Consider the following 24,753-nt stretch of genomic DNA (forward strand, 5'->3'; position numbering starts at 1 on the left):
AATTTGCACAGTGGTTTATAACAGATGTGAAATTGTAGATCTTTTCACTAGACCAGTGGTCTTCAACTTGGCCCTTTTATGACTTGTGGACTTCAACTCCCAGAATTCCTCAGCCAACGTGCCTGGCTGAGGAATTCTGGGAGTTGAAGTCCACAAGTCATAAAAGGGCCAAGTTTGAAGACCCCTGCACTAGACATTATTTTCTAATGGTTTGATGCTACTCAGCCTCCCAAATATCTTAATCACATGGCTACAAAGGTGCTGATAGCTAAGCCATATGCAATGTATATTAAGTACCTTCCTGAATCTTTTTTTTTTTAATAAAAAATAGTTGGTGCTTCTAGCAATGGATAATATTGCTTCTTCTGGTGCATAACATTCAGTGAATACCACTGCCTTTTTGTTTAGATTACAGCTGAAAACAGTAACATATTATATGTTGCTTGATGAAAAGAAATAAAATTGGCTATTACCAGCATGTAACTTAGAACAGAATAGAACTGGAAGGGATCTTGGAGGCCTTCTAGTCCCGCCCTCTGCTCAAGAAGGGAAACCTATACCATCTCAGACAAGTGACTGTCTAGTCTCTTCTTAAAAACCTCCAGTGATGGAGCGCCCACAATTTCTGAAGGCAAGCTGTTCCACTGGTTAATTGTCCTCACTGTTAGGAAGTTTCTCCTTAATTCCAGGTTCCTTCTCTCCTTGATTAGTTTCCATCCTTTGTTTCTCTGGTGCTTTGGTAAATAAGTTGACCCCGTCCTCTTTGTGATGACTTCTCAAATACGGGAATACTGCTATCATGTCCCCAGTAGTCCTTCTTTTCTATAGACTGGCCATTCCCAAATCCTGCAACCATTCCTCATATGTTTTAGTCTCCAGGCATTTAATTATTGTAGTTGCTCTTCTTTGCACTTTTTCCAAAGTCTCAACATCTTTTTTGTAAACTGGTGACCAAAACTGGATGCAGTATTCCAGATGTGGCCTTACTAAGGCTTTATAAAGCCGGGTTTACCTTCTGCGGTATTGACTATTCCTGCCAGTTTAGTGTCATCTGCAAATTTAAAGATAATGATACAATGGTTCTGAGCTATTCCCTCATCTAAGTCAGTTATGAAGATATTGAAGAGCACTGGGTCTAAGACAGAACTTTATGGTACCCCACTGCTTACTTCCCTCCATGTAGATGTAATACCATTAAGGACTACTCGTTGAGTACAGTTTGTCAGCCAGTTACAAATCCATCTGGTGGTGATGCTGTACACCCCACATTTTTCTAGCTTATCAAGAAGTACAGTAGGTTGTGTCTACTTTGTCAAATGCCTTGCTGAAGTCTAAATATACTATGTCCATAACATTTCACTGGTCTACTAATTTAGTCAGTTTGTCAAAATATGAAATAAGATTGGTTTGACATGATCTGTTTATAACAAACCTCTGCTGGCTACTAGTTATAACTTTATTTGTTTCTAGATGTTCACACATCTGTTTTTTGATGATCTTTTCCAGGATCTTCCCAGATGTTAGTCTGATTGGTCTGTAGTTTCCTGGGTCTGTTTCCCCCCCCCCTTTTGAAGATGGGAATCACATCAGCTCTTTTCCAATCCTCAGGTAGTTCCCCAGTGGTCCAAGACTTTTTAAAGATATGATCCAATGGTTCTGAGATAACATCTGCCAGCTCCTTCAGAATTCTGGGATGTAATCCATCAGGTCCCAGTGATTTATATTCATCAAGGTCAGACAGGTGTTCTCTTACCATTTTCTTGCTTATTTTAATTTTTATTTCTAGTTTGCCTTTTACAGTTATGTTTTTGGTACATTGGTGAACCTTTTACAGACCGAGTGCCCCCAAACTGCCCCACCCCCACCCCACCCCCGCTCTGCCCCACCCTGCCCTCATGGCCACCCACCGCTTCCATGGCCTGCTGTAGCAGATGGCCCAGGCAGCCTAGCAGCGCCATGGCAGCCACGCCCTTCGCCCGCGCCCTGCAGCATCATCTGCATGCGATGGAGTGCAAGGGTGGAGTCTTGTCCCTGTTGCAAGGTTGCCATGTGCTTGGCTGCACTGCTCTGCATGAGCCGCACCCGGGGGTGACTCTCCAGGGGGACTGCTGGTGAGGAGGGGGCTGTGGGGGGAGGTGAGGTGGGGCCACTGGTGCACATGCCCACAGAGAGGTTCACCACCACTGGCCTATAGTTTCTTTTTGTGTGAAGACTGATGCAAAGAATGAGTTAAGCAGCTCTGCTTTCTCTCTACTGCCTGTTACTTCCTTGCCATCTTCTCTCTTTTGTGGACCGACTGTTTCCTTGACTTTTTTCTGGTTATTAATATGTTGAAAGAAACATATTTTGTTGTTTTTTTAACTTTATTTTTTAACTTCTTGATTTAGATATTGTAATTTGTCTTTTAAAAAAAGATAGTTAAGAAACTTGTCAAGAATAAAGCATGGCTTTATATTTTTCAGTTTTTACATGAAAGTTTTATTTCCAGCATACAAAAGATGCTTTGACTTCACTTTGTTTTTAAAAGAATAAAATCCCAGGATATGTATGCACTATTTTTTTTCCTTTTGGATTTAACCTTTGAATCCCTGTAGCCCAAGAAATCAGATTATGAGAATTCTTCAGTGAATCTTTGTTATCCCACACCTTCTTAGTAACTGCTGTCAGAATGCATTCCTTTCCTCCCATTTCCTACAATTCACTGCTTACTGATATTTATTTATTTTAGATGGAACAGCGTGCAATTTTATCTTGTCTCAGCACTTCTTTAATATGCAAAGGTACCAATGAGCTGGATATTGACTTGTTACTTCAATAATAATATTCATTTGGGATTTGGAGAAAGCTTAGAGAAATCCTGGCAGGAGAAGAATGAATTCTGTGCTATTGACCTTATTTAATATCTGGCAGTTCAGAAGTATTTCATTTGAAGAAAGACTTGTTTGAGAATAAGACACCCAGATTCTTTATATACTGTGAGTGCTTCGGCACTATTATGATTGTGACAAATGTAGCATTTGCATATCTAGCCTCCCATGTTCACAAACGTCGCCTTGTCACAAAAATGAGTTGTTGCAAATATTTCAACCATTCCCAATTTTTCTAATTTTTTTTTATTAGAGGTACTAAAAGTGTGGACCACCTCCTTATAACAGTCCCATTCATGAGTTAGATAAGATCCAATCATGAGTCTTATTCTTGTCCCTCTCCATTTCCCATGTAACATCAATCCACCCATAGGTTCCCAGTAGTTAAATTATATGGTGCCATTCCCACTTGAAGTTTGATGCATTGCCACAACTTCTAATCTATAAATCTGCCACTTTTCATACTTGTATGTATATCTACCATTTATTCACAGCACTTTGATCACACTGTTTAGCCAGATAGGCTTCCAGGAGAGTTTACTTAGAGTCGGTTAAAGCAGAGTTCCTCTTTCCAATCTTACAGCCTAAAAAAGCATAACATTGAAAGGAAATAAATATTTATTTATGGTAGTTGCTAGGTATAATCCTGCCTTTCACAAAGCAGCTCAAGTCAAGATACTTAGTGCCTATTCCCCATTTGCAATAACCCTCTGAGGTAGGTTAGGCTGGGAGAGCGTGATTGGCCCAAGGGTACGCTCGGAGTTTTTTGGGGTTGAGTGTAGACTAAATTCTGGGTCTCTCCGCTACCAGTCTACTCTTGAATCAGAGAGAAAAACATTCTTAAAGTTACAGGCTAACTATTAAATGTGGGATGACTGAATACAATTTTGGGAGAAAGAAGATTGAGGAAACCAATTTTTCAGCAGGGATGTTGGGATTTTCCTGTTTCCCATCTTATCTTCTTTTTTCCTTCTCCTGAAATGGCTGGTGCTGCAGGGTGACAAGTAAAGGGAGGAGACTGAAGGAATTTATGCTGAGGGCTGCTGTTGCTATAGAACCCTATAGTGGCTCCTTTTTAAAATTGCACTGACACTAATACATTAATCTTGCTTCACTTTCCCAGTCTGTAAATTGGACCCAGTGAAGTGTGGCTCCTTTCATCTGAGGAATGTTGGAAAGAGTGTGTGAGAAAGCACGATAGCTAAATTGGAAAACAATTTACATTTCTTAGGAAAAGCTTACAATTAAAGTTTTGAACAAGGAGGATAACTGCTTACAGAGCTGCAGATAGAAGGGTCCTGGTGATTGTTGCTTGAGGCAGTGGTTCTTTAGGATTAAGATAAAATGTTGCAGGGCTGGAATAAATTAGCCATCATTGATAGAAAGGACAGGTAATGGATAAAAAAAACCCAGACATGCACAAACAAAACAAAAAGTATAAAATGATGCAGTCAGATGGCTTTTGTGGAGATTAAACTTTTGTTGATTGAATGGATTGCAAGTAATAAAACCAGGGCTTTTTTTCTCATAGAACGCTCAGAACGGAGTTCCGGCACCTTTTTTGGATGGAATCTTGTAGGGTAGGCAAGGCGGGTTGTATGACATGTGTGAGTTCCGGCACCTTTTTCTTATACAAAAAAAGCACTGAATAAAACTACTTGGGATGAGGAGGAAAATAATGAAATAACTGCTTGAGAATGTGCTTTTTAATTCTGCATTTCAAGTTTACTTCTTTATATTACCTTTACAACTCTAATTGTTTGCCTCCACTAAGATTACAAGAGCAGGATTTGTATGAAAATGTTTTGGAACCATTGCAGCCTTTTAATGCTTTTTGGAAAATGTTTTTGGCTAAGCATTAAGCATGGAGAATGTTTCCTAGATATCAGATTGTACCTTTCACAGTAACTGGGAGCTGTTCTTCCTTTGAGTGCTGAAATTTGCATCTAATGAAGTGTTTAAGGAGTAGATTTTCTAATGCTAGTCTTTTGGCTTTAAACAGGCTTATAAAATATATATGCAACTCGGTGGATCTCTCTCTCTCTCTCTCTCTCTCTCTCTCTCTCTCTCTCTCTCTCTCTCTCTCTCTCTCTCTCTCTCCCTCTCCCTCTCCCTCTCCCTCTCCCTCTCCCTCTCCCTCTCCCTCTCCCTCTTTTTCCCTCTCCCCCCTTTCCCCTTTCTTGAAAAGGGCTTAATGTATAAATAAATTGCTTAAAGCAAAGGGCTTACTTCACATTTAAAATGTACCACTTGTATCTGGATATTTTGAGATACTTGGTGAATTCCAGTGCTTTTCAATCAGAAATTTCAGCTTAAGCTTTCTGAGTGTAGACTGTAACCATAGTGATTTATGCATATATATATATATATATATATATATATATATATATATATATATATATATATATATATATATATATATATATATATGTGTGTGTGTGTGTGTGTGTGTGTGTGTGTGTGTGTGTGTATGTATGTATATATATGTGTGTGTATATATATATATATATATATATATATATATATATATATATATGCTTCTCTTATTTACTTCAGCCTTTGTATGTCACATGCTTCTCCTATGTACTTCAGCCCTGATATGCCACATGCTTTTCTTATGTACTTCAGCCCTTGTATGCCACATGCTTCTCCTATGTACTTCAGCCCTTGTATGTCACATGCTTCCCCTATGTACTTCAGCCGTTATATGTTACATATTTCTCCTATGTACTTTAGCCTTGTATGTCACATGTTTTCCCATTAGCAGGTGTTAGCTTTCCTCATAGTGCTTTTGGCAGGCCTAACAATACTGCTCATGATGCCATCTGTTTGCATCAGCCACTGGAATTGCAGGCATATTGCAGAAGGCTGCTTTGTTGGGATTTTAAGCTGTTCTGCAAAAGTGCCAACTGAAAGGTGTTCAAGGACATTTACTGCATTTGGCAAGCAGTGGGACCAGCAAGACTTCAGCTGTGATGAGAGACCCTTTCAACAGACACCCAGCATGCTTGTGGCCATTTAAAGGGATGTCGTTTTGTCATATAATTATAGTTTTTAGATGAATATTTGTTATACTTTATACTTGATTTGAATTTTAGTGAACCTACACATGGAGTATTGGCAACACTAATAGAAGTTGTGCTTTTATTCAGGCATACAGCCAGGAATACAAAATTGGTCCCTGATTCCAAAACCTATATATTATCTCTAATAAAAGGTTAAGACATATAGACAAGCAATCCCTTCAAGAAAAGGACTTCACTGTCTAAAATTTTCCTTTTTTTAAATAGTAGCAACAATGGGACAGTTTTTGAATAGCCAAAGTTGATTTTTGGTTCCAGCAAGCATGAAAATAATATACATTGCTTTTTAAAATAGTCATTTTTGGTTCATGGGACAACAAAAGGCCATGCATTGCTGACTCTTCAAATATTGCCTTCAAACATTGGGATTAATTGGGTCTCCTGTGATGTATCCAAGGAGCTCACTTGGATACATAGCAATGTGATAATAAGCAAGTATTTTTTTTAAAAAAAAGATGTGTAGTAATGTAGAATATGCTTGATTTCATAATTACTGCTCTAATTACTGCTGCATCTCTGATCTTATGCTACAGTCCTTTAATTTTACAGGGATTGTTTTTCATCCTTTGACCTATATATGCAACATTACAGAAGTAAAATACCATCTGATAAATTTGGAATTATGCTGTATTTTACAAATGCACCTCAAAAAATGTCTTCTTGCTCTCTTGAATGAAATAATTCTTTTGGTCAAAGATGGAAAGATTGCCTGTTCATCTGAATCAATTTCATTTTTGTCTTGTCATTTTTGTCTTCTTTCGCTACAGCTGTGTGATGTCACTGCATTGAAACCTTTCAAAGGGTAGAATTGAGTCATTAATGTTATTTGGAGTTGCAAAAAAAAGAGAGGATACATTGTGTTATGTATGCAGGCACCTGCATAGCAACAGCCACCAGGGGGCGTTGGCCTGAATGGTTTTGGCGGGAAACCCAGTTTCGGCGGGAAACCTAGGGCCAACCCCATTGGCTGTCCACTTACCTGGCTAGGTATTTAAGGAGGCCAGGTAACCCTCATCTCCCAGTTCACTACCCCCATCCAATAAAGAGCTGAACTCACACACCGGCTGGCATCTCTTCCTTGCGTCGGACCCACTACACAACAGTGGCGACGAAGGTGGGATTGCTGCCGACAAGGAGCTGAAGTCACCGGGGAGTGCTCCGCGAACTGAAAGGAAAGGCATTTTCCTTCCTTCTCCCCCACGACTGCCAGCCGACCGAACCAGCCGACCACGCCGGTCACCGCATCCGCAACTGAGACTGCACACCAGCACCGCGATGGCAAGGGCCGGACAACCCCATGAATTCGACACCCGCCACCCCGAGACATGGGCCCGTTACCTGGCTCATGCCAAACTGTACATGCGGTTCAATCAGATCTCAGAGGACGGCGCGAAGGCGGCCGCCCTGCTCTGCATCGGGGGGCCAGTGCTGCTGGAGATCGCCGTGAACCTGTTCGCCCAGGAGGCCATCAACACCGTCGCGTACCGGGATCTCGTGGCCCAACTCAACGCCCATTTCAAGCCCCGGCGCTCCAAAGTGGCCACGCGGTCCCAATTCGAGAAGAGGGGCCAACGCCCCCTGGTGGCTGTTGCTATGCAGGTGCCTGCATACATAACACATTGCTATGCATCCTATAGAATTAGACTCCTAGAGTCACACATTCATCATTTCCATGACCTTCCACAGTACATTGTATGATACTTGAGGAAGAATGAGTATGGCATTAAGAATCTCCAAATGACCACTGGTACCTTAGTCTAACTCTTTCGAACAGTTCCAGGAAGAAATCATGTATTATTTTGTGCAACTGTTGGATCCGGAATACAATACAGGTCTTAGCTTTGGAAAAAGCCCAAATTTCTTTGGGAGGTTTTTATTTCATTGAGTTAAAGCCAATAAGCATCTATCAGAGGATTGCATCTAATAGGCAACCTTTGTATATTATTTGACTTTTAATGGTGGCTGGAATGGAGAGTTCACTTGACACCTTATAAACCAGATTTTATACCCAAAACACCAAGTTACAATAAAAAAAAGATAATCTGGCTTTTACATATCTTTCCTGTCCCATTAGGCAATTTGGAAACAATTTACATAGGCTAAGAGTTTCAAGAAATAATATGATTTCATTTTACTTCTTTTATTTACATGACATCAGTGCTTGGTCCTAGCTTGGAAAATGGTGAACAATACAACTATATCTCTTCTTAAGATAATTTTCCACTTTTTTTTAATTTTTTCCTTCTTTTCCTCCACATTTTGAACAACTGCTCCATTGAAAATAATAATAATAATAATAATAATAATAATAATAATAATAATAATAATAATAATAATAATAATAATAATAATAAATAATAATAATAATAATAATAATAATAAAGTTGGAAGGGACCTTGGAGGTCATCTAGTCCAACCCCCTGCTCACGCAGGAAACCTTATACCATTTCAGGCAAATGGCTGTCCAGTCTCTTCTTAAAAACCTCCAGTGTTGGAGCATTCACCACCTCTGGAGGCAGGTTGTTCCACTGGTTAATTGTTCTAACTGTCAGGAAGTTTCTCCTTAGTTCTAGGTTGCTTCTCTCCTTGACTAGTTTCCATCCGTTGCTTCTTGTCCTGCTTTCAGGTGCTTTGGAGAATAGCTTGACTCCCTCTTCCTTGTGGTAGCCCCTGAGATATTGGAACACTGCTATCATGTCACCCCTCACCCTTCTCTTCATTAAACTACACATACCCAATTCCAGCAACCGTTCCCTATATGTTTTAGCCTCCAGCCCCCTAATCATCTTTGTTGCTCTTCTCTGTACCCTTTCTAGAGTCTCAACATCTTTTTTACATCGTGGTGACCAAAACTGGATGCAGTATTCCAGGTGTGGCCTTACCAAAGCATTGTAAAGTGGTATTAGTACTTCACTTGATCTTGATTCTATCCCTCTGTTAATGCAGCCTAGCACTGTGTTGGCTTTTTTGGCAGCTGCAGCACACTGCTGGCTCATATTGAAGTGATTGTCTACTAAGACTCCGAGATCCCTCTCACAGTTACTACTATTGAGCAAGGTACCACCTATACTATACCTATGCATTTGATTTTTCCTGCCTAAGTGTAGAACCTTACTTTTTTCACCATTGAATTTCATTTTGTTAGATAGTGCCCAGTGTTCGAGTCTGTCCAGATCCTTCTGTATCTTAAGCCTATCTTCTGGAGTATTGGCTATTCCTGCCAGCTTGGTGTCGTCTGCAAATTTGATGAGTTCCCCATCTATCCCCTCATCCAAATCATTAATGAAGTTATTGATTATTAATTAAATCAGTCCCCCTGAATATACAGTCTAATTCAGGAATATCAAGATATTACAGTTGGCTGCACAGTCAATAAGATGTTTAGATTGGATTTGGTTGTGATGTATCGGCATGGTATATATGTAGATCCAAGCAATGTGGCCTTTTGCAATTGAGAGATGGAAATTTTGTCTGTGAACAGATTTCCTAAGTGCTGTCCAAACTTTTTTGGTATGACACGTGGTGTGCCAATAACCACTGGAACCACCACAACTGGTTTACGACATAACCTTTCAATTTCATTATTGTTATTATTATATATTTTTATTTTTCAGGGTGTTAATTGATCTAAAGCAGCTGAATGTAATACAGAGTAAACAATTGCAAATAAATAAATAAATAAGTCAACAAATATTGGCAAACAAAAGTTCGGTGGTGCTTGCTAGAGGCCAGTTGGTGGTGATGAACCTAACACGAGATGTGGAGAGAAGAAACTAGCTGAAGAAGCTTCTTTGATACTTGCCCTTTGCCTTCCTGCCTCTGTCTTCAGGGATCCTTTCTACAGGACAGGACGTGATAATGGCCATAGGGAGAAGGAGCAAATAATTCAGCTGGGTAGGCTGCAATGTGTATTCGGATAATATGCTATCCTAAAGCAATTCTCTCAAATCCCAATGCCTTCCAGATGTGTTAAATCAACAAATTTGGATGCTAGGCAGAATGGTTCAATTAAATTCAGGCAGAATTATAAATCTGAGACTGCACTGTGTTTCACATAAATGTTGGATAAAAGTGCATCTCCCTTTTGTGTGCCTTTGACATCTGTCCTGCAACTGTGAACACTCTAGAGCAGATGTTCAGGGTACATAAAAGGGGGAATGAAGAACATCTGTAGAAATCCGTGTTTGTTGGATATTGTCCCATACCCCATGCAGCTCATAGTATCATGGGAAATGATACTATGATACAGGGGGCTGGAGGCTAAAACATACGAGGAACGGTTGCTGGAATTGGGAATGTCTAGTCTAATGAAGAGAAGGACGAGTGGGGACATGATAGCAGTCTTCCAATATCTCAGGGGCTGCCACAAGGAAGAGGGAGTCAAGCTATTCTCCAAAGCGCCTGAAGGCAGGACAAGAAGCAACGGATGGAAACTAATGAAGGAGAGAAACAACCTAGAACTAACGAGAAACTTCCTGACAGATAGAACAACTAATCAGTGGAACAACCTGCCTCCAGAAGCTGTGAATGTTCCAAAACTGGAAGATTTAAGAAGAGACTGGACAGCCATTTGTCTGAAATGGTATAGGGTTTCCTGTCTGAGCAAGGGGTTGGACTAGATGACCTCCAAGGTACCTTCCATATTATTATTATTATTATTATTATTATTATTATTATTATTATTATTATTATTAGTAAGGCCGCCTTTTGCAATTGACTAATGGCGAGTTTGCCAATGCCGATGGTGTTCAAGTGGTGCTCCAATTGTTTTGGGATTGCACCCAAGGCACCTGGAGCACCACTTCAACACCATTGGCATTGACAAATTTGCCATTAGTCAATTGCAAAAGCTGGTCTTACTAGGAACTACTTCCATCCTGCAACGATATCTATAATATATTATTATTATTATTATTATTATTATTATTATTATTATTATTATTATTATTATTATTATTGTTGTTGTTGTTGTTGTTGTTGTTGTTATTGTTGTTGTTGTTGGTGGTGGTGGTGGTGGTTTTTTGCATCTGCCTTTAGTCTTCAGGAATGCAAATACTTGTCTTTCTGGCAGATTCTCTAAAGTAGATATTTATTTATTTGTTTGTTTGTTTGTTTGTTTGTTTGTTTTATATACCGCCCTTCTCCCGGAGGACTCAGGGCGGTGTACAGAGCAATAAAGTAAGAATACAATAAAGTAATATAGTGAAAAAAAAATTTAAAACCCAAATCCATCAGGCCAGGCCGGCTTGTTGGAATAGATAAGTTTTTAGATCGCGCCAGAAGGAGCGAAGGTCGGGGACCATCCGGATTTCATCTGGTAAGCGGTTCCAAAGGATTGGCGCACCCACCGAGAATGCTCTCCCCCTGGGGGTCACCAGCCGACATTCTCTGACCGGTGGCACCCTGAGGAGGCCTTCTCTATGGGAGTGCACAGGACGGAGGGATGTTGACGCTGGCAGTAGGTGCTCCCGTAGGTAATCCGGACCCATGCCATGTAGGGCTTTGTATGTCATCACTAGCACCTTGAATTTCACCCGGAAGGCAACTGGAAGCCAGTGCAGCTCACGGAGCAGAGGTGTAATATGGGAGTATCGGGAGACCCCCAAAAGCACTTGTGCAGCTGCACTCTGCACCAGCTGAAGCTTCCGAGTGGTTCTCAAGGGCAGCCCCATGTAAAGAGCGTTGCAGTAGTCAAGACGAGAGGTCACAAGTGCATGGGTGACTGTACGCAAGGCATCCAGGTCCAGATAGGGTCGCAGCTGGCGCACCAGACGAACCTGAGCGAAGGCCCCTCTAGTCACAGCTCCTATATGATCTTCTAAGGAGAGCTGTGAATCTAAGAGGACACCCAGGGTGACTTGAATAATTGTTTTTTCTGATTGGGAGAATCTGTAGTTCTCAGTTATTCCTTTCCTAAAAGTGTTAAACTGTCTTAAAATAATTAATGTTAAGATTTATTGATATTTAAATGTAGCATGAACTATGAGATTTGGGGTACAGTTCTATGCATTTTGACATGGCAGTAGAGATCAGTTTCACACGAAAAACAACCTGGAGATCAATCCCATGTTGCATGAAACACAGCACAACTTACTTCCTATTGAATGTCCTTAGCACTCCATAGTTGGAAATTGGGGATCACTTGGAAAATAGAAATTAAAAGCATTTGTGTTGATTTTCGTTTAGTAAAAAAATATATATCAAAAAGTGATAGAATTTTGTGAATGCTTAATGTTTTTTCTTTAAGTCTTTCACTCATGACGTGACATCTGTCGTCAGAATGAACAAACCACTTGTCCCTGAGGATTTAGTGCTCTCTGAAATTTGGAGAGGCAGGAAAACTAAACACATTCTTTCTTTGTTTACATGCAAATACATTTTCACAGTGTTGGTTATTGGTCACAGTTGTAATTATTTTTGTGCATTCTTCTTTTTAATATTTGTACAAAACCTGGGGGAAATGTTTTCTTATTGACTTTAATTACTTTTTATTCTGTGATAATTCTTTATTTTTGTTCACCCATCCTTATGGAGCTTGAACTAAAACATATGTTTCCATTCTTTTGTTTCCCTTTTACTTAGTAGATTTAGACATATAAGAATAGTAACTTTTTTATCTCAAGTTGTTCTTGATTTTACAATTTATCAGTTGTATTTCTGTCCTGGGGGGGGACAGTTCTTGCAGTTTGCTGTAGCTGAGAATGTTGTGATTTTCTTTTCTTTTTCTGTTTTGTAAAGTAAACAGAAGAATGTTTTCATTTTCTATATATTAGTATATTTTATACACTGAAGCCCTTATACCCGTGGTGACGAACCTATGGCACGGGTGGCACAAGTGGCACACAGAGCCCTCTCTGTGGGCATGTGCGCCGTCGCCCCAGTCCTAGGCCTTCAGCTGGGTTTTATAAAATCTTTTTGCTTTAGGCCTCCACAGCCATGTGCAAAAAAAAAAGGTTCAACCAATCAATTTCAACTTCTCACGGGGAAAAAAAAGATCTCGCAAAGTTGGAATTAAGTGATTGAACTTTTTAGTCCCACCCAGTTTGCTGTTACCACCACAGCCATGCCCACCCAATGGGCCACGCCCACCTAATGGGCCACGCCTACCCGGCACCTGATGATACATAAGTTAGTTTGGGCACTCAGTCTCTGAAAGGTTTGCCATCACTGCCTTATACACATAGTGCAGTAACAGATAATAAGCATACTCACAGAAATAATGAAGCTTAAATGTATGAAAATATTTATTGAGCTGTTCCTCACCACATTTGTATTGTTTATTTAATTTGTAGAATATTGTGGTATCACTATATACTTTATCCACTGAAGTAATTAATCACTGTTTGGTAATTTAAAGAATTTGTGATTAAATTATGATATTTTTAAAAATTCTTTGAGCAAAAGGATCTTGGCGGACTTGGTTTTTTTTCATTTTATAACTACGCATAGTAAACTCTCCTAAAAATGTATGCCAATAGACTGTTACATTTGGGTTAAGATTTTTAGCTACTTGCGTGAAATTCAGTACATTAAGTACTGGAGAGACTACCTGTGAATACCATGACAAACTGACATCCTGTTGATGTGGGACCATATTTGTGAGGAGAATCACTGCCAGATGCTGGATCCAGGTCTGTGAAATCTCTCCAAGGGAAGGAGAGAACACAAATGAAGGCAAATATGTGTGTCCCAAGATAATGTTGCAGGATCTAGTCTGAGTCAGTCACTGACGGACTCTTGCTGGAGCCCCACCGTCAGGGAACTTCTCTCTAGCAGAGTGTGTACATGTGTACATATGAATCTGAAAGATCAGAAGACTAAACCTCTGGTCCTGGTGACTGACCCAGATCCTTGAGATTATGCATACAACTCCAGACACTTTCTAAGTTCTCTTACACATGCAATGCCAATATAGTGTTACATTTGTTTGATATTTTTTATCTACTTGTATGATGTTCAGTAAATACTTCCTAACTGTTTATTTATCTTGTATTATATTAACCATGGATACAGGTTTAAGTGCATTCGGGTCAAATTACTCCAACGATGCTATATAGTCTGACTGAACTTAAAAGGATCTACTTGGTTAGAATCACACACATCAACATATTGAAACACATCTGTTAGAGTTAGATTTTGTTTTTTCCTTTCATAACAGCATAACAGAGTTGGAAGGGACCTTGGAGGTCTTCTGGTCCAACCCTCTGATCAAGCAGAAAACCCTATACCATGATCATGAATGTAAAAGTTCCACCTGTATATAATAAAACTTAGATTTAGTACACTATCCTCTGAATTTAGCAGTTATGACAAGGATCAGTCTGATAAATTGATAAATCTGAGTAAGGAGACACCCTCACCCTCAAACTATCCTGATGAGTCTAGGACATTTAGATAATGGCTACTCCCCCTTCACCCCCCTTCACTTGCCTCAGCCGATTTACAGCCAGCTTTCCTCCTCTGCTGGCCTTCCCCCAGCTAATGGGCCCCTGGTCCTCCACCCCTCACCCTTTGCCACCCTTCGCACAGACACCGTTTGACCCAGACCTTTGGCTGCACGGGACAAATAGCCCTCAGCTAATCGGGTGGTGGGAGGCAGCGATGGCACTGGGGGGGGGGCTGACCAAGGGGGCTATGGGGGGGCAGCATGCATTAAGATCATTGGAAGGCTGGGCAAGACAGCAAGAGGTGTGGCATGTGGCTGCTGGCATGGGGGGAAACATTGTGGGGGTAAGGTGATGGTGCATGGCTGAAAGATATACTTCAGTGGTTCTGAGATCACATCTGCCAGTTCTTTGAGAACCTTGGGGTATAATCAATCTGGTCCTGGTGATTTGAATTTGTCTAGGGTGGACAGGGGGACGTGGTGGCTCAGTGGGTTAGGATGCTGAGCTTGTCCTAGCTTCTGCCAACCTAGCAGTTCTAAAGCATGTAAAAATGCAAGTAGAAAAATAGGGGCCACTACGGTGGGAAGATAACAGCGTTCCATGTGCCTTTGGCATCTAGTCATGCCGGCCACATGACCACAGAGACATCCTCAGACACGCGCTGGCTCTTTGGCTTTGAAATGGAGATGAGCACTGGCCCCTAGAGTTGGAAACGACTAGCACGCATGTGCGGGGGAACCTTTACCTTTACCTTTACTTATGGTGGACAGGTGCTTACTTACCATTTTCTTGCCTATCTTAACTTGTGTTTCTAATCTGTTTTTTATGGTACTATTTTTGATAGTTGTTTTTCCCCCCAAAATATTCATAGTATAGTTGAAAGCTTCAAAAATGGAGAAACTAGATGATCTGGGATATGAAAGAGAGCCAGTCTAGCATAATAGTTAAAATGTGGGAGTTTGAGGTTCCAAACCTTCCTCAGCCAAGAAAGTTCACCCAGCAACTTTGGCTCAGTCACTCTCTCTTCTCAATCAGCCTCACAGAGTTACATTCATGGAGATAAAATGAAGGCAGAGCCTTCTCAAAGTCTGTTCTCATTATTAATCTTGTGCTGACACATCAGTTTGTATAACAAGATTTCACCAGCTGCCCCTTCTCGCCAATCTTTCACCAAATTGAAGATGTGCAGATACAACACAGCCAGTATGTGTTTTCATTTCTATTATATATTATATGGGATTGGAAATAACAACAGGATTAATATCTTAGTTTTGTTGAACTAAAGTATCCTTCACTGCTCTAATCACTGGCTGAATTAGTGCAGAACTATGGGAGCTGCATTCTGACACATCTAGCAATACCAGGTTGGTCTAACCGGTGTTATCCAACCTGAGCAACTTTTAGTTGTGTGGACTGCTTTAGCAGGCAGGGTTATTGCTGAAAATTCTGGGACTGATACCTACTAATCTGGAAGTTGCTCAGGTTGGAAAACACAGCAAACCAGAAGGCTGTTATTTAAAATACTGGCATAATGTGATTTGGACAATCTACTCTCATTAGGAGTAAAGATGTTACATTCTGTACCTATTCAGTTTTGTTTTTGTATTTTCCAGAACATCATCATTTAACTTACTAGATTGCTAGGCAGGATGCAACCAAGTATTAAATAAAACCACAATCACAAACTCACGAAGAGCTCATTTTTCTCTGGCATCAGAAACAACAGTATCTTTATCACAGGTAGAGCTGGTGAAAAATCCTTCTTGCCACTAATGTCATCTCTGAGATTCTTCTTATGGATGTCTAGCTGAAGAACCAGAATAAAGAAATCTGCATTAGTAACAGAAACAGAAGAACTAGAGCTTCAAAGGACAGTCATCATAAATTTAGTCCATAACTGGTTATAGTATTCCTCCGGTCACTAGTATATTGAATTCTCCAGCATGGCTCAGCCTTTAGAGAACACAACATCTACAAGCCAAAACAACATCTGCAAGAGAATTGAAAATAGAATTAATTGATTGACACACTAAAGCAGGGGTGTCAAACTCAATTTCATTGAGGGCCGCATCAGCATGGCGGTTGCCCTCAGGGGGCCGGGTGGGTGTGGCCTACTGGGTGGGCGTGGCTAGAGTGCGTATGGCCTACTGGGTGGGCGTGGTCAGCTCTACATCGTTCGCATCAAGGGTGCCTACGGGGGCCTGGGCAGGAGTGGGACAGAGCTGAGGGTGCCTGGCAGAAGGAGGGTCTCTGGGCCGGGGCCAAGGCAGTGGGGGCCGTTCCCTCACTGTTTCCAAGATGGCTTCACGGGCCGCATGAAACCACTTCGCGGGCCGGATCCGGCCCCCGGGCCTTGTGTTTGACATGTCTGCACTAAAGAGTAGAGTAAATATTCATGGGAATGCCTTTCCAGGTTTCCATATTCCCCAAATCCCACTTTTCAATCAACTATAGTCAGAGGTCTTTATAAGATCTCATCGAATATCTGTCTATCCCTTCTGATTAATTTAAGAAACTTTATGAGTGATAGCCAATTTTATTCTAGCTAACGACGTGTATGTATGTATATATGTATGTATGTTCCCCTGGATGAATGACCTGAGGACTCCAATATCTTGACAAAACAGGTATAGGAAACCTCTGTGATCTGTGAAATGAATGGAAGCTCTTTTTCTCCTCTGGCTTCCATGTTAATCCTTTTCTAGAATACAGAATGTTGCCCAGAATCACAAGGGATATGGGTGGCTTGCACAACCAGGATGGGGAAAGGAGAAATGATTCTTTCTTGAGTCAGGGATTGCATCCTCTCCACACAGTAGTGCTGAGTCTGCAAGTGCATCAGAATATGCTAATACTGCCCTAAGAACAATCAGTATCCATCCTAAAATATACTCAAAAACTGAAATATGAAAAATAAAGCATCAGTTGGTTTAGGACAGGGGTAGGCAACCTTGGCTCTTTTATGACTCATGGACTTCAACTCCCAGAAATACTGAGTCAGCATAGCTGACTCAGGAATTCTGGGAGTTGAAGTACATGAGTCATAAAAGAGCCGAGGTTGCCTACCCCTGGTTTAGGACTAGAATTTCTGTCCAGGTTATTTTGAGGAAGAACTGCATGAGAGTAGATTTTTGTACACCTGTCTCCCTATCCAGGCCTTCAACACTGTAGAAGAGAAGATTTGTAATTCAATGTTGAATTGTGTAGTCCTTGGTGCTCCCTGAGCTTGGTTGCTTTCTTGAAGATATTTCATTACTCAACTAGGTAACATCAGCAACATCAGTGGTAATGAAATGTCAGCAAAACTATAACCAAGCTCAGAAGCACCAAGGACTACACAGTTCAAAATTGTTTTGTCTCCAGTTAATGTATTTTTCCTGCTACAATCCGCTGCAATAAACAACACTGTTTCACTTGCAGAACAGTCTTACTTCTCATTGATAAGATACCAGACTTGATCCAAATAAATACATCTAAGGCAAGATTAAACCTCCCACACCTCTTTCACCCTGATTCGAGCTACCAGTCATATATTACAACCTGGAATATGAATAAGCACATATTTTTCATGGTGGGCAGAGTCCAAAACACTCATTTGAAAATTTCCTGTTAAATGGCAAAAGATACAGAATGGAGCAATAGAGTTGAAATATGATTTATTCCTTATCAAATCTCTTAAGAAATAGTCTTGTTGTTTTTCTCTTTTTAAAAGTTGCCTGCTACAGTATACATCTTTCTTCACTGTCAGTAGTTGTGAACTGGAGTTCCAGTGCTCCACTATGCAATGTGAGCTATTGGAAACAACTTTGCCATAGTAAATACATCTTCTGGACAGCATCAGAATTATCTGCAGGTACAATACATACTTTGTAAGCAGAAGACCTCATATTGAATCTCTAGCATCTTTGTACCAGATTGAGACACCTACCATACGACATAAGGGCTTCCCAGCTGAGGCAACCTTAAGACATGTAGACTTCAACTTCCAGAATGGGGAATTCTGGGAATTGAAGTCCACACGTCTTGAAAGTTGCCTGGGCTGGGAAATCCTGCACTACATAAAAGTTCAACTGTTGCTCCAAGACTGCATCCGTATCAACTGGACAAATAATCTGACTTGCTATATGGCAGAGAGCTTCTTGTGCCCTTTAGCCAACTGTAGAATATAAAGCTCATTATTCCCATCATAATGATGAGACTGACTATTAATGTCGTTGTGCTCAAAAGGCAAAGAATGGAAAGGAAAAAAACAAACAAACTCCACCTCACCCATTTTAAGAAACAGGTTGATGTTATGTTTGCTCCCTATACAAAAATTCACTCTGCCATAAACAGTGTTTGAGCATGAATGCCTAATGCATTTTACTAAAATGCATATCATCTTTAGTGTCAGTCATTCTTTTTTTCCTGCCTTTAGATAAACTGAGATTAACAACAACAACAAAAAAACTCTGTTCAAGCTGTCTTGGAAACGTAATTTTTTTCTAAAACAGCCTTTTCCCCTATTCCCTTGAAAACAGAATTGTCAAATTTAAGGATATGGCTTGTGGCTAAGATTCAACCTTCAAGAAACAATTCAAGGGAAGGTGGATTCAGAATGCTCTTCATTTTCCAGGAAATTACATGGCATACGATGCACGGAGCATATTTTTCTTATAGGTCATATAGTGAAGTCTGTTGTGATCTCTGTTAGAAAAATATAGGTAGTCTTTGACTTACAACGGTTCATTTAATGACTGTCTGAAGTTGCAACAGCACTGAATAAAGGGACTACTGACCATTGTTCATACTTACAACCATAGCAGCATCACCATGGTCATGTGATCAGAATTCAGATGCCTGGCAAATTGACTCATATTTATGATGGTTGCAGTGTCCCAAGGTTATGTGCATTTGCAACTTTCTGGTAAACAAAGTCAATGGGGAAGCCAAAGTCACTTAACAACTGTGTTACTAGTTAAACAATCGCAGCGATTCACGTAACCACTGTGGCAAGAAAGGTCATAAAATGGAGCAAAATGCACTTAACAGCTGCCTCGCTGAGCAATAAAAAGTTTGAGCTCAGTTGTGATCATAATTCAAGGACTACTTGTAAAAGCATAGTCATTTGCCACCAGGAGACAGTGCACAGATTCCCTCTCTTGTCTTAACGGACACCCTTCTTCATATGTGCTTCCAATTGCACTAATCTTTCTCAAGACTGGACCTAGAACTGAGATTAAATTTGGGGAAGATTTTACCTGCTCAGAAGAGTGCTGCATCCATCTTAAAACTGGAAGCCCTCTATTAGTTTTCAATATCCTTCTTTTGAAAACTTGCCCCATCTTTATTTGTGACCCCCTACACCCAATTCAGGGTACAGTGGTTCCCTAAAGAATATGAGGTTACTGCTATGTATTGTTTGCACATAAGATTCAGACCGTAAAAGTTACCCTTAGGACCAATGTTTCATTTCTCTGCGCAGGAAAGAAAAAGTCAGAGGAAAAAGAGTCATTGATTCAACAGAAATAGCTAACTCTGAGATTGTCTTCAGCCTTAAATAAAATTGAGTCATGTCTGTGCAGCTTACTCATGAGTGCAAAGAACATTTCTGATCTCTAGTGCGAAAAGAAGCTCAGAGTATTCATTGAGTTATTTCACAAATATGTGAAAGATTGTTAAAACCAACTTTTACTAAAAAGGGATTAGAGAGGCTGTCTCTGTCTTGTGTTTGTACTGATATACTAACTTTATGGTACTATATTGGTTTGGGAGCTGGAAGGCTTCCTGTTCTCTCTCTCTGTCTGTCTCTCTCTCTCTGTCTCTCTCTCTCTCTCTCTCTGCCCAACTCATACGTAGGTGACTCTAGGAGCCTTATAAAACAAATTTATCGTTATAAAATTATAATGCATGTTAACAATGGTGGTAGATTTATGAAATTCAGCATTTGCCTGTTGATCTTATCTGAGCTTTCCAATCTGTACGTTAGGACATAGAATTTTACTTCTTGATTGTGCTCTGATGCAGTTTTTCACTGAAAGTCTTTTTTTTTTAAAAAAAAATGGATATTTAGGTTTTTTTTATTTAAATATAAGCTTCTTCCCTAATTTCGTTTCACATTCAAGCCTGAATAGAATTATGGATAAGACTTGGGTATGAAGGCACGTGAATGTGACATGGAGTACAAATAAAGTGACTGGTTTATTTCTAAACATGAAAGAGTGCAGATAACTTATACCTGACTATCTGCCATGAACGATACTCCTGCTAGAAGGAATGGCAACTTACTTATAAGTCAGAATAAATGCATGACTCCTTCAGTTTCTTCATAACTCCAGCTGAAAAACTGAAGAATTAGTAAATTGCTTATTGGTGTGAATAACATGTTGGAACACAGAAGTGCAAGGGCTTGTGATATTCTCTGGTCCCAACAAATTTCATGTCTCTTCACTGCTGTTATATTTAGCATTGATTAACAAAGCTAATCAAGAAATCCCTAGAACAAAGAACATCTGGTCTGAAAAGTCATATTTATTTATTTATTTATTTATTTATTTATTTATTTATTTATTTATTTAATTTATTAAATTTGTATACCGCCCTTCTCCCGAGGGACTCAGGGCAGTGAACAGGGCACATATAAATAGAGGATACAAAAATTAAAAACGAATTAAATAATTGCCCAAATAAAACAGTAACAATATAAAACCCAATTAAAAAACCCTAACTTCCCCCATCAGGCCAGGCCAGCTTGTTCAAATAAATGGGTCTTCAGACCGCGTCGGAAAGAGCGAAGGTCTGGTGCCGTCCGGAGCTCAACTGGCAGTTGGTTCCATAAAGCGGGAGCGCCCACAGAGAAGGCCCTCCCCCTGGGGGCCACCAGCCGACATTCTGTGACCGGGGGCACCCTGAGGAGGCCCTCTCTGTGGGAACGCACAGGGCGGAGGGAAGTTGACGCCGGCAGCAGGTGGTCCCCGAGGTACTCCGGACCCATGCCATGTAGGGACTTAAAGACCATTACCAGAACCTTGAATCTCACCCGGAAGACAACTGGTAACCAATGCAGCTCGCGGAGCAAAGGTGTAACATGGGAGTACCGGGAAACTCCCAAGACAACTCTCGCGGCCGCATTCTGTACCAGTTGGAGCCTCCGAGTGGTCTTCAAGGGAAGCCCCATGTAAAGAGCATTGCAGTAGTCCAGACGAGAGGTCACGAGTGCATGAGTGACCGTACACAGGGCATCCCGGTCCAGATATAATTGTTGATGCTTTGAAGTGGACTTTGTATCAAAAGAGAAATGATTCTTTCATGAGTATTAAGAAAACTTATTATATAAATTGTTATCACTGTATTGACTGATACTTTTGGGGGTATACACAAATCAATAGATCTGTCTGTATAATTTTACAATCGCTATTTTCTTTTCAGTGTTTTAAGATCATTTGCTATTGCTATAGCATCCGATCTCTAGCTCTGGTGATATAGCTTGGTTCTAGTGATCCTGGCTTGAGTAATTCAGTTCAATGAACTGCATCCTTATTAACATTGCTGTGAATGGAGCACTAGAATCCTGAAAATTATCACTGTACTTTTTCAATAGATATAGATCACCTGCAAGGGAGAGGGTTAAAATTAATAGAATATTGTCGGATTTCTTTCAGTGTTGATAAGAGTTCGGCTAGTACTGGAACAAAATTAGTTTGATAATGGATGTAAGATGTTTCAAATGTATACACATTGGGTTATACCAATGATAGCATGAGCAGCTTTCCAATCTTCCTTTATCCTTCAGTGGCACTTTGGTATAAGATGCCTTTTGATTTTCTTCTCCTCTTAACCTTTCCTACCTATAGCAATTTCATATACTCCATTCTGTACATGCTAAAAGGTTAAGATTATCATCCTTTATTTCCCCCTAAAAATGTCTCAGATAAATGTTACTGCCACCTGCCCTTAGGTTACCTGAAGGAATATAAAAAGAAGGACTAGGGGTGACATGATAGCAGTGTTCCAATATTTCAGGGGCTGCCACAAAGAAGAGGGGGTCAACCTATTCTCCAAAGTGCCTGAAGGCAGGACAAGAAGCAACGGATGGAAACTAACCAAGGAGAGAAGCAATCTAGAACTAAAAACAAATTTCCTGACAGTGAGCATAATCAACCAGTAGAACAACTTGCCTTCAAAGGTTGTGGGTGCTCCATCACTGGAGGCTTTTAAGAAGAGTCTGGACAGTCATTTGTCTGAATATTCTTCTCCTTGTCCAGATTGAGTATCTCTAAAGCAGCCCAGAATGGTAAGACTGAGGATGGTTTAACCTAGGTGAAGAGACAGATAGAGTGCTATAATTTTTCATTCCAGTTCATATATACCAAGGATACCTTGTAAATAATATAGTTCACAACATAGTTTAAGATCTCAGTACAACAGTATGCAGAGAAATAATTAAGACAGAAGACTGGAAATTAATAATCAGGCAAGCCCATACAACTTGATGGAACACAATACGATTCATCTACATATAAAAATATTTTAAGCAAATAGGCTATTAGTAAAAGAAGTTACAAAATCTTTGAATAAGTACTGGTAATCCTTGACTTATGATCACAATTGAGCTCCAAATTTCCATTACTAAGCAAGACAATACGTTTTTCCCAATTTTACGACTTTTTTTTTTGCCACTGCTGTTGACTGGATCATTGCAGTTGTTAAGGTAGTAACATGGTGGTTAAGTGAACCTGGCTTCCCCATTGACTTTGCTTGTTGGAAGGCTGCAAAAGGTGATCACGTGACACCCCCCCCCGGGACACTGCGACCATCATAAATACAAGTCAGTTGCCAAGCATTTGACCATGAGGATGCTGCAATGGTCGTAAGTGTGAAAAATGGTCATGACGACGCTGAAAGGGTCACTTTTTTCAGTGCCATTGTAACTTCAAACAGTTACTAAATGAATGGTTGTAATTGAGGACCTCCTGTATTCAAAATGTCATTTCCTTTCAATCAACTGAATTTTTACTAGCCGTGGGATATATGAGATAATTTCACATGAGGATGGCACAGGAAGAAAGGCAGGATAAAGCATCAGGTACTGGATGGGAAATGGTGGCACCTAACCCCAAAACCATCTCTGAGAGAAGATGGGGGTTTTTTTGCCTGGGAGATAGTAGAAGATGCTGTCCTGTTCGTAATGTTGAAAAAAGGGCCAATGACCAGACTAGTCAGTTTCTGGAATGACTGGAATTTGATGGAATGAAGAAACCTTTTAGGGCCAGAAGGTGCCTGTTCTGCCTGTCCTCGCCATATGGGTGGGAGACATTCAGGGATAAGCAATCCCTAATTGAAGTTTCTAGATATAAGGGATGTCATTGTTTGTGACTGGAGAAGACTCTTCAGGGTCCCTTGGTCTGCAAGGAGATCAAATCAGTCAATCCTAAAGGGAATCAACCCTGACTGTTTTTTTTTTGGAAGGACAGGTACTGAAGCTAAAGCTCAAATACTTTGGCCACCCAATGAGAAGAGAGGACTCACTGAAAAAGACCCTGATGTTGGGAAAGATGGAAGGCAAAAGAAGAAGGGGACAGCAGAGGATGAGGTGGTTAGATAGTGCCATCAACACAATGAACATGAATTTGGGCAAACTCCAAACTCCAGACAATGGAGGACGGGGGTCTGGTGTGCTATTGTTTCTGATTCTGAGCCTCTTGGCCTGCAGGTGCATTATTATTGGATTAAATATCCCTAGATTGACATGTTCAACCCAACAGTTGGAAGCATTTTATTCAGGAGGGACAAAATCAAAGACCTTTTGTGGAGTCTTACTTAAAATATGAATAACTTAAATGCTGAGATTGGCTGGCTGGCTTCTTTCCTTACGAAAAGAAAAGCTTTTTGCAGCATTCCTGAGCAGAAGAACCTAAGGGAACAACATGTTTTAACATTTTATAAGACCACTCTGGCTTTTTTAGATTCTTTTCAGAAGGAAAGAAGGAAGGAAGAAAGGAAGGAAGGAAAGGGATGCTATCAGTGTTTTAATTATTGGTGAACTTTATCAGCATTTGCAGGTAGCATGGAAGCAGAGTAAAACCATGTGGGTCTTAAGTTTGTGACTATAGCTGGAAATATAACCTATATTGATATAGCTACCTCTGTTTCTATATATCTAGCTATATCTACACATATACATGTATACATACAGTACATAGGCTCTAGACCAGGGCTTTTCAACCAGTGGTACGGGTACCACCTGTGGTACATTGGTACCAGGCAGGTGGTACGTGACCATCCTAGAAAAATGGTAGCGGGGGAGGGGAATGAGCTGAATCGGTAGCAGCACCGCACAAGCCTGAGCGAGAGATGGCTGGAGCTGCAGGGCTGTCAGGGCTCAGCGGAAGCACCAGGATCAGCGCTTCTTCGGGGCTGTCAGGGCTCAGTGGAAGC

The sequence above is a fragment of the Vipera ursinii genome (genome assembly GCF_947247035.1).
Source record: "Vipera ursinii genome assembly, chromosome: 1".
NCBI lineage: Eukaryota > Metazoa > Chordata > Lepidosauria > Squamata > Viperidae > Vipera > Vipera ursinii.